The following is a 10,921-nucleotide window of genomic DNA, read 5'->3' as shown; positions in this document are numbered from 1 at the left end:
GGCTGGAGGTCGGGGGAAACTGGGAGAAGGTGGTAAGCAGGTGTGTACGTTTATTATACAGCTATAGGATGAGTAAGTTCTAAGCATCTAATGTGTAACATGACGGCTATAGTTGGTAATACTGTTTTGCACAATTGGTATTTGCTAAGAGGGTAGAACTTCAATGCTCACACACACAAAACAGAACTGTGTGAAGTGATGGCCATGTTAACTGAATGGGGGGATTCTTTCACAATGGATGCCTATATCAAATCACCACAGTGTACACTCTATTTATTTGCTTATCTTTATTTGGCTGTTCCGGGTCTTCGCTGTGGTGTGCGGGCTCTTGGTTGTGACGCGTGGATTTTCTCAGGTTGTGGCTGGCAGGCTGCTCTCGTTGCGGAGCATGGGCTCTAGGGCACGTGTGCTCAGAAGTTGTGGCATGCGGGCTCTCTAGCTGTGGCATGCGCATGCACTTTAAAAATCATGCAGTTTTGTATGTCAGTTATACCTCAATAAAGCTGACATTTAAAAATGAATCATCTAGTATTACCAATCAAGATAAAAATTAATCCCACTATTCTGTTCAGTTCCGTTCCATTCAGTTGCTCAGTCATGTCCGAGTCTTTTGCGACCCCATGAACCACAGCACACCAGGCCTCCCTGTCCATCACCAACTCCCGGAGTCCACCCAAACCCATGTCCATCGAGATGGTGATGCCATCCAACCATCTCATCCTCTGTCTTCCCCTTCTCCTCCTGCCCTCAATCTTTCCCAGCATCAAGATCTTTTCAAATGAGTCAGCTCTTTGCATCAGGTGGACAAAGTATTAGAGTTTCAGCTTCAACATCAGTCCTTCCAATGAATATTCATGACTGATTTCCCTTAGGATGGACTGGTTGGATCTTCTTGCAGTCCAAGGGACTCTCAAGAGTCTTCTCCAACACCACAGTTCAAACACATCAATTCTTCGGCGCTCAGCTTTCTTTATAGTCCAACTCTCACATCCATACATGACTATTGGAAAACCATAGCCTTGACTAAATGGGCCTTAGTTGGTAAAGTAATGTCTCTGCTTTTTAATATGCTGTCTAGGTTGGTCATAACTTTTCTTTCAAGGAGCAAGCGTCTTTTAATTTCATGGCTGCAATCACCATCTGCAGTGATTTTGAAGCCCAAAAATAAACAGTCAGCTACTGTTTCCACTGTTTCTCTATCTATTTGCCATGAAGTGATGGGACCAGATGCCTTGATCTTAGTTTTCTGAATTTTGAGACTGCATCATCATATAATTCCCATGAAGCTACATGTGAACAAAATATTTCCTCAAATCATTTTCCCCTAATGGTTCCTTTTAGACCTTGAGATCTTATACAAAATACTTAATTTGCAGTATGTTAAAAATATTTAAGAGTCACAAACTTTTTAAGAAACAATTTTATATATTTTTGGCTGTGCTGGTTCTTCGTCACTGCTTGGACTTCTCTTTAGTCGTAATGAGTGGGGACCACTCTCCAGCTGCAATGCGCTGGCTTCTCATTGCTGTGACTTCTCTTGCTGAGGAGCGTGGGCTCCAGGGTACGCAGGCTTCAGCAGTTGTGGCTCCCAGACGCTAGAGCACCGACTCAGTGACTCCTAGCATTGGCCGGCAGATTCTTTACCACGGAGCCACCTGCGAAGCCCCGCATTTACACCATGGAAATCAGTGAACACTCCCCAGAAATGGTTTTCTTCCTGGTAAGCCAGTGTAGCAGCGTATCTAGACAAAATGTAAGTGTGTGTTCTAGTAGCCGGACTAGACAATTTCTCCTAGGAAGGGGAAATTGAGAGGAGGACTGGGGACGTGGAACCCTCCATCACCCTGTTTGTTGAGAAATTTTAGAGGCATGTTCTCCCTCTAGTTTTCGCAGTAAATATTAAGTACATGCCCATGACTCCTTAATTTGTGAAACACAAAGATCCTGACCTTCATATCATTCAGTCTGGTACCAAACATAGTATTTAGAATTTTTCAGACCTTGGCTCAATTCCAAAGAGCTTCTGGTAGAATGAGAATGAGCAAGCCCATTAGGAAGAGAATAAGCAAAGAAAAGGAGTCTAAACACTGAAAATAATTTTGTTTTACTTTAAACTCTAACATCTGCTATGCCTAAGGCAAGATAAGATTTCCATTAAAAATCACTGTTATATTTACACCGGTCATATAGAAGGCTCCCAGCAAACTTCACATCACGATTTTCATCACCACCATCAACACAGCGGCAGCAATCTCGCTTACTGAGCAGTTACGCCAAGCCAGGCCCTGGCGATTGGATCATTATTTCATTAAGTGGTTACCACGCGCCACGCTTGTGCTAAATTAGTGGCTCTTGGTTTTCTTGGTCTCACGACCCCCTCACACTCTTGGAAATTGTTTTAGGCCTCAAAGAAAATTCGATTATGTGAGGTATAGCCATTGATATTTACTATATTAGAAAGTTAAACTGGAATATTTAAAAATATGTATTCATTTATTCTCTTACCAATAATAATATAAATCCATTACATGTTAACATAAAACATATCTTTATGTGAACAACTATTTTCTCAAAGCAAAAAATGTTAGTGAGAAGAGTGTTATTGTTTTATAATTTTGCAAATCTCTTCAATAAAAGGTAGCTGGATTTTCTCAGATCTGCTTCTGCATTCTATCTATTATAATATCTCTCACCATGTAGATTCTGGAAAATTCCATTCTGCACTCATTTGAGAATGAGGGTTAAAAACATAAATAATGTCTTAGTGTTTTTGCTTTGTTTCATCTCACCCTCTCTTCCCCTCTCCCCATGTCCATAAACCTATGTCTGAGTGTTTTTAATAAAATAGTTTTGACATCAGGACTGCCCCCTTCCCGCGTCCTTAGATCACAGTTTAAAAACTTCTGGAACTGGAAGAGTGGAGTCAGATCTCTCCTACCCTCACAGAACTCACATGGCAAGACTAAGTCTCTCATACACCTGTTTGAGCGCATCACAAGCTCATCCCTATGAAATGTCTGCTTTATTGCTTCCACGTCTCACCCGAGAAAACTGACGGCCAGAGAAGAGGTTCTACTGGCAGAGTTCCCAATGGCAGCCCTCATACCCACTCTAGAGATGATACTCGTGTCTACTACACAGCCTGCTTCCTAAGGCATGACAGAGAGTGAAGTTCTTACCCACTTCTCCAAAGTTTCGCCTAGGTAGGGAAGTTTAATCATCCTTTGAAGAGATCCTTTACGAAGCAACTTCCACTCCAGCGTATTCTGTCGCGACTGAAAATGACATCCCAAGGCAGGCCTTTCTTTTTGGAAAGATAGCAAGTGCCTGAGATGGCTGAGATGCTCTGAGAAGACTATGGAAGTGACGGAGAAGAATCTGTACGGAAGACCTACCAGGAAACTGCAGTCTTTGAACCGAGCCCAGCTGTACTGAGAGTAAAAAAACCAGAAAGGTCGGTTTGTTGTTTCCAGCCAGTCAGGAGAGTGAGCTGCCGTGATCCACAGGATTCTCTGCTTCCCCAAAGGGTCACTCCCGCTGCAGACATATGGTGGCGCAGGACGGCAGCTTTTCTCTACTCCGATCACACAGTAGATCTGGGTGCTACCTAGCGTTGTACCTATGAGTCATTGTCAGATACCCGGGGATAAACAGAAAATAACGTGTAACATCATCATCATTTATTGAAGAAACTCCTCAGGAGTTTTATAAATGAAACTCTAAAAATCTCTACTTTATACCAGCTAAGTACCGTGCATATGAGCTTCTTAGGTGTAACTACCATAGCATTCTTTAAAGAATTACAGAGTCTGGAAAGAAGTCCAAAGATGACCTGGCTTTTCTTCAACATTCAGATAGTGCAGTAGAAAGAGCAAAATCTTTGGAGTCCTAGAGATGAGGGTTTAACTGCAGGATTTGCCAGTGACTATGAGTATGGTTAAGTAAGTGAGCTTCTAAGCTTCAAGTTTTCCATCTGCAGATTGGGGTGGACAAAGTCGTCCTCACAGGAGCATCGTGAGTCTTGAATGAGACGCCAATGGAAGGGCATGGCCTAGTTCCTTGCGTCCAAAGACAGATGCTAGAAAGGCGTGACTTCCCTTTTCCCTAAGTACAGTGATAACGTAGCTTATCATCCCAAAGGAAGCACTTTTGGGTACAAAGAGAGGCTCAGTTAATGATTATAACTGAACAACTGACATAAACTGGGGCCATCCCAGGCAAATCAGGTGCATGATCACTCTTCCTCCAAGTAAAATCTTCTGGAAAGTAGGTGTGCTTGTTGACACTTAAACAGTTTATAAAATGTCAGTATAGTGCTTTTTTCTTCCTCATTAATAAATTAATAAGCTTTATTTTTAGTATAGTTTTAGATTTACAGAAAATTGAGGAGACAGTACCTAGAGTTCCCATGTACTGCACCCCTACACATGCAATTTCCCCTATTAATATCTGGCATTAGTATGGTACATTTGTTACAAGTAATGAACCCATATTTAGACATTTTTACTAAGTAAAGTACATGATTTACACTAAAGCTTATTCTGTAATGAGTATTCTATGAGTTTTGAGGGTGTCATGAATCTACCATCACTGTAACATACAGAATTGTTTCACCTTCTAAAAATCCCCTGCACTTTACCTATTTTTCTCTCCCTATTTATCACCCCAATCCTTTGGCAACCATTAATCTGTTTATTCTCTCTAGCTTTGCATTTTCTGAAAGGTGGTGTAGTTGGAGTCATACGATATGTAGTGTTTTCACACCGGCTTCTTTGACTGAGTTGTATCCATGTAAGGTTTTTCCGTGTCTTTTCACGGCTAGATAGCTTACATCTTTTTATTGCGAAATAATATTGCACTATGGATGTACCACCGTTTATTTATTCACCTGTTGAAGGTTATCTTGGTTGCTTCCTGTTTGGGGCCATTATGAATAATGATGTTATAAATATTTATATGCAGGTTTTTGTGTGAATGTAAGTTTTCAACTTAATTGGGTAAATGCCTAGGAGTGTGATTACTGGATCCTATGATAAGACTGTGTGTAAACTTTGTAGGAAACTGTCCAGCTGTCGTCAAAGTGACTGTGCCGTTTTGCATTCCCAGCAGTGAGTGACTTTCCATTGCTCTGCATGATTGCTACAGTAGGTATGGGCAGTTTTGAAATTCTTTTTGTTTCTCTCGACTCATCAGTAATTCATGTAGGCCTCCATGTACAAACAGAATTTCCTTAATTATGTAAGTCATTTTGTGCATATGTTAAAGTAATTTAATAATTTTTTCCAATTTGGGTCCCCTAAAATGCATCAAATATGATTAATCTAAAGAGACAGTCTTAACCATCAACAATAAGGAAGAAGGTCATGATTATTTTTGGTCAGACAAAGAATTTACATAAAAGAGAGTATTTTCTATTAAACTATTATGAAAAAAAATTTTTAACTGGAAGGCAATATAATCTATGACTATTAATATTTAAATTGCCATGTATTCAAAAGTAATCACTGAAGAAATGAGAGACAAAAAGAGGTGAGGGAAGCATTTTGCAATTTACCAAATAACATGGGTTTTTTGACTATTTACTTATTTGATGTCTGTTTTGCTTTTTTCCAGAGTAGCACTATCTTTTTCACATAAAAATCTTCATTAAGAAATGAGTCCATAACTTCCAAATATAGCAGCTGTGTTTGTGCATGATGTGAACTGAATATAAAGGACAATGAAATGAGAATGGACCATGAAATTAAATGTTTTTAAAATCAAGCGCGGCGTCTCCTGACCTCGTGAACCTGTGGGAGTTTCCTCCTGTCATCAGCCTCTCCTGAAGGCTTCGTCGCCCACGTCGCCCACATTCGGAACTTTGGTGTCGTCTTTGGCTCCTTCCTGTTTCTCACCGTTAGTTACAGGCCCTCATCACATCACGGTGTTCTGCTTTGTTTATACCATCGTACACTTGGAGCAAGTGAGGAAAAGACAGCTGGACCACCGTGCCAAGCGTAATTTTACATGGCACTGATAGCCTGGAACGTACAAAACTGCATCTTTAAAGGTTTTTAAGAAATTATGATACCAGTTAGCTTTTACATAACCTATCTTCTTTAGGTTTTCAAGAGAATCTTAAGAAGGCAGTCCAGTATGCTTCCGAAATCTTTCACAGTTGCTAAGGGAAAGAAGAAAATTATCTCCAATGGTCAACTATTATAATATGCCTTACTAGGTGGAATAAAGAGATTTTCGGCTAACACTTTTGCATTCTTTCATTTATCAGATTAATCAGCTAAAACCTTGGAAGAAAGGACAGAACTCACTTCTCAGCCTCGCATTTGGCCCTCCTGCAAATAATCTCCTCTGACAATGACACCAGGCAGTGTCTTCCTGGATGCAGAGCTAATCAAGTTCCGCCTCCATAGAAAACCCTTCAATGGCTCTCATTACACGCAAGATGAAATCTGAAAAGACGTTGGCGATTTGCCTGCGACTCATTTTCCCCGGCCTCTCTCATCCTTGGCCGGTTCTCCAAGAGCACTGTCTTTCTGCAGTGACCCCGCTGTCTCTTGCACAGGTCAGAAAGCCCAACCCCTGATTTTCACCCCATGGTCTCCTTACATATCTTCAAGACTTAATCTAGGAAGCATTTTTCTCTAACGCTTACCTCAATGACCAAAGCTGAGTTTATTCATTTAAAGATAATTGATTCAGTGCGTCTGTCATGCGGCTTTGGGGTTGGGGTTGGTGCTCTCACAAGCTAGATCAAATTCTTTTCTCAGTATTGTACAACAGTGTCGGGGAAATGGGTGGAGGGATTTTCATATAATAAAGAAATACATAAAAATGAGTAAATTTAAGTAAACAAATAATTAAGAGGATTTCATATGGTGCTACAAAAAATAATAAGAAAAGGCAAGAGATTAAGGGAAAGTAAAGTGCAGTACTGTGGTAGGCAGAACTATGAGACCCTAAGATGGCCACACGGTAATCCTCGAGATCTGTGAGTATGTTATCTTCATAGCAAAATGGATATATTGCAGATGTGTTAAGATTAAGAATCTTGATATGGGGAGGTTATGCTGGCTGGCTTAAAACTCTACATTCAAAAAACTAAGATCATGGCTTTCCATTCCATCACTTCATGGCAAATAGATGGGGAAACAATGGAAAGAGTGACAGACTTTATTTTCTTGGGCTCCAAAATCACTGCAGATGGTGACTGCAGCCATGAAATTAAAAGACTCTTCCTCCTTGGAAGAAAAGTTATGACCAACCCAGACAGCATATTAAAAAGCAGAGACAAAAAAAAAAAAGAAGAAGCAGAGACATTACTTTGCCGACAAAGGTCCGTCTAGTCAAGGCTATGGTTTTCCAGTGGTCATGGATGGATAAGAGAGTTGGAACATAAAGAAAGCTGAGCACTGAAGAATTGATGCTTTTGAACTGTGGTGTTGGAGAAGACTCTTGAGAGTCCCTTGGACTGCTAGGAGATCCAACCAGTCCATCCTAAAGGAGATCAGTCCTGGGTGTTCATTGGAAGGACTGATGCTGAAGCTGAAACTCCAATACTTTGGCCACCTGATGCGAAGAACTGACTCCTTAGAAAAGACCCTGATGCTAGGAAAGATTGAAGGCAGGAGGAGAAGGGGACGATAGGGGACGAATTGGTTGGATGGCATCACCCACTCAATGGTTTTGAGTTTGAGCAAGCTCTGGGAGATGGGGAAGGACAGGGAAGTCTGGCGTGCTGCAGCCCATGGGGTCGCAAAGAGTCAGACATGACTGAGCCACTGAACAGCAACAAGGACAATGCTGGGTTAGTTATGTGGGTTGAATCTAATCACAAGTCCTTACAAAAGGAGAAGCTTTCCTAGCTCTGGTCAGACAGAGGGAGAGAGAGAAGTGATGGGGGAGGAGGGAAGAGAGAGAGAAAGAGGAAGGGAGAATGAATGATGGTAGATAAAGGGGCAAAAGATGCAATATTGCTGGTTTTGACGATGCAGGAAAGGGACTATGAACCAAGGATTTCCTAGAATCTGGGAAAGACAAGGAAACAGATTCTCACCAAGATTGTTCTGAAAGAAACATAGCCCTGCTGACATGAGAGATGAGATGGGTGATCCTGTGAGATGATCCTGTGAGATGGGTGTTGAACTTCTGACTGGCTGAGCTGTAAGATTCTAAATTCATATTGTTGAATCCTCTCTGTTTGTGGCGTGATAATGGCAGGAGTAATCTAATGCAGTGAGCTACTTAACACCCATTGGCCCAGGATGCTTCACTGAGGAGGAACACTTGAACTGAGGTCTGAGTGGGAAGAAGAAATCCGCATTGTGAACCTCATGGGGAGAAGAGTTCAGATAGAGGGAAGTGTAAGTCTCTGCGGATGAGGTGGACTTGGCATGTTTTAAGTCGTGGTGAAAGCCAACGTGACTGGAACATGTCATGGGAGGGAGCCCAGGATGAGGTCTGAGCTAGAGGCAGGTGCAGGCCATCAAATGCCTTTTGCTTCTGTAGCTTCCAATGTGGTACTTTCATTACCATGACGGACACATAAGGAAACCCCTCACTTCACTTGAGGCCCTCAAGATCCTTTAGAGCAGGGACGGCTCCCGTTCATCTTTGACCCTCAGCACAAAGGATCATGGTGGCTCAAACATGAAGTGAAGTCGCTCAGTCGTGTCCGACTCTCTGCAACCCCGTGGACTGTAGCCCACCAGGCTTCTCCATCCATGGAGTTTTCCAGGCAGGAGTCCTGGAGCGGGCTCAAACATAACAAGTCACAAATGTATAACTGTGGGGCCAGTGTTTGAGATTCTTCAGAAAAACAGAGCGTTAGTAAGATTCATCTCTGTTGGTTTGGAAATATCCACACTGGGGAGCTACCTAAGTTTTAATTTCTCCCTGCTAGTCATCATTTGGGTAACCATTTTATGATACATTAAAGGAAAATGATCTGTGTTGGTATGTGAACTAAAAAGCAGAAATTCAGGTGACAAAACAAAATTGTTGACTGGGGCCCCTAGGGGAGGTTTCTTCAACACTGTTGTCATAATCAGGTATATTTCTAGCTTAGAAAAAGTACCCTTTGTGTGCTTATAAGATGAAGAATTTTCCTTATAGTTAAACCTGTTTTGGAAACCAAAGTGGAGATATGTGCATTCGATTACTGGAAGCTTGCATTTGTCGAGCCTATTATGTGCCAGAAGTTTATCTCCTGCAAGCCCCATGCCACCCCACTGAAGTCGGGGCACTTACCACTGCTGTTTCCCAATGGCAAAGTCAGCCACAGTGGGGCCAAGTGATGCAACCAAAGAGACAGTGCTAGGAAGGGAAAATGGCCCAGGCCTCTGGCTCCAGAGACTGCGTTCTCCAGCGTGTGTGTGTGTGTGTGTGTGTGTGTGAAGTCGCTCAGTCGCGTCTGACTCTTTGCAACCTCATGGACTGTAGCCCACCAGGCTCCTCTGTCCATGGAATTCTCTAGGCAAGAACCTTGGAGTGGGAAGTCATTCCCCTCTGCAAGGGATCTTCCCAAGCCAGGGACTGAACCCAGGTCTCCTGCATTGCAGGAAGCTTCTCTGCTGCCTGAGCCGCCAGGAAAGCCCGCATTCTTCAATCCCAGGCCGCATCCTCCTCGCCCCCAGCGCTGGGGCAGAACCGGGATGTAAACTTTAGGCCTCTCAAGAAAAACGTCAGAGAGTCTGTGCATGGAAAATTTAAAGGCTTTTAAAATTTCAGTGACACCAGTCATTTTTTTCTCTGTAGTTGTTACCTGGATTAAAGATCATCAAGGAACTTTTTAAAATGCACTTTTGATGGAGTAAAAGAGGGTAGAACTAAGAAGTCATACCTTTCCTGAAATTATCTGTTAAAAAAATATTATGATCGGAAGGAGAAAATGCAGCTGCTTTTGTCACTGTGATGGATGATAATGATATAGAATATTTTGAATTTATATAATTTATTTATTTTTTTTTTATTTTTTTAATTTTTTTTTTAATTTTTTTAATTTTTTTATTTTTTTATTTTTTTTTTTTATTTTATTTTATTTTTTTTATTTTTTTTATTAGTTGGAGGTATATAATTTATTTTATTTTTACATATGAACTGCCATCTAAGACAGTTCCAATTTGTGATGTAATCTCCAGACATTTATTTTTTGTCTCTAATTTGAAGGAGTCTGGCAGTATCTCTGCTTCAGATGGGTAGTTTATATGTTTAACCAGTCAATGTTAAATTACTTTCAATAAAATTCATTCAGGCTGTCTCTATCATTGAAGATAATAGTGTGATATATATATATATATATATATTCTCTGCTGGTTCTATTGTCTAAGATGTTTTAGATCAATTTGAAGAAAATAAATGGAATAAGTAAAATCAACACATGAAAATAAATAACTTCATTTTTAATTTGTTCTATATGTACAGTACTCCCATCCATTAGTTATTCTATTTAAATTATAATGAATTGGCACAGGAGGATGGATGTCTTTTGAGATTGGATCTGCTGTGTAGATGAAACTAAAGGCCAGAAATGAAAACAAATATTATTGAGTTCTTAGTTCCCTTATTGATTCACTGGACAGCATGTGGATAAATTATACTGCATCTTATTAGTTTGTCTGACCACGGATATAAGAATGTGCCTTAATCCGTGTGTGCTGCTATCACAGAATACCATAAACAACAGAGATTTATTACCTGTAATTCTGGAGGCTGGGAAGTTCAAAATCAAGGTGCCAGGAGCTTTGGTGTCTGGTGAGGGCCTGCTTCCTAGTTCCTAGACACGTCCTCTAGGAACATTTTGCCGCGTCCTCACATGGCAGAAAGTGCAGAGGAGCTCTCTAGGGTCTTTTGCATAAAGGCACTAATCCCATTCGTGAAAGTTCCCCTCTCTGACCTAATCACCCCAAAGTTCCCCCTTCCAAAC

Source organism: Cervus elaphus, chromosome 31 (assembly GCF_910594005.1).
Source record: "Cervus elaphus chromosome 31, mCerEla1.1, whole genome shotgun sequence".
NCBI classification, from domain to species: Eukaryota; Metazoa; Chordata; class Mammalia; order Artiodactyla; family Cervidae; genus Cervus; species Cervus elaphus.
This window is presented reverse-complemented; position numbering follows the sequence as displayed.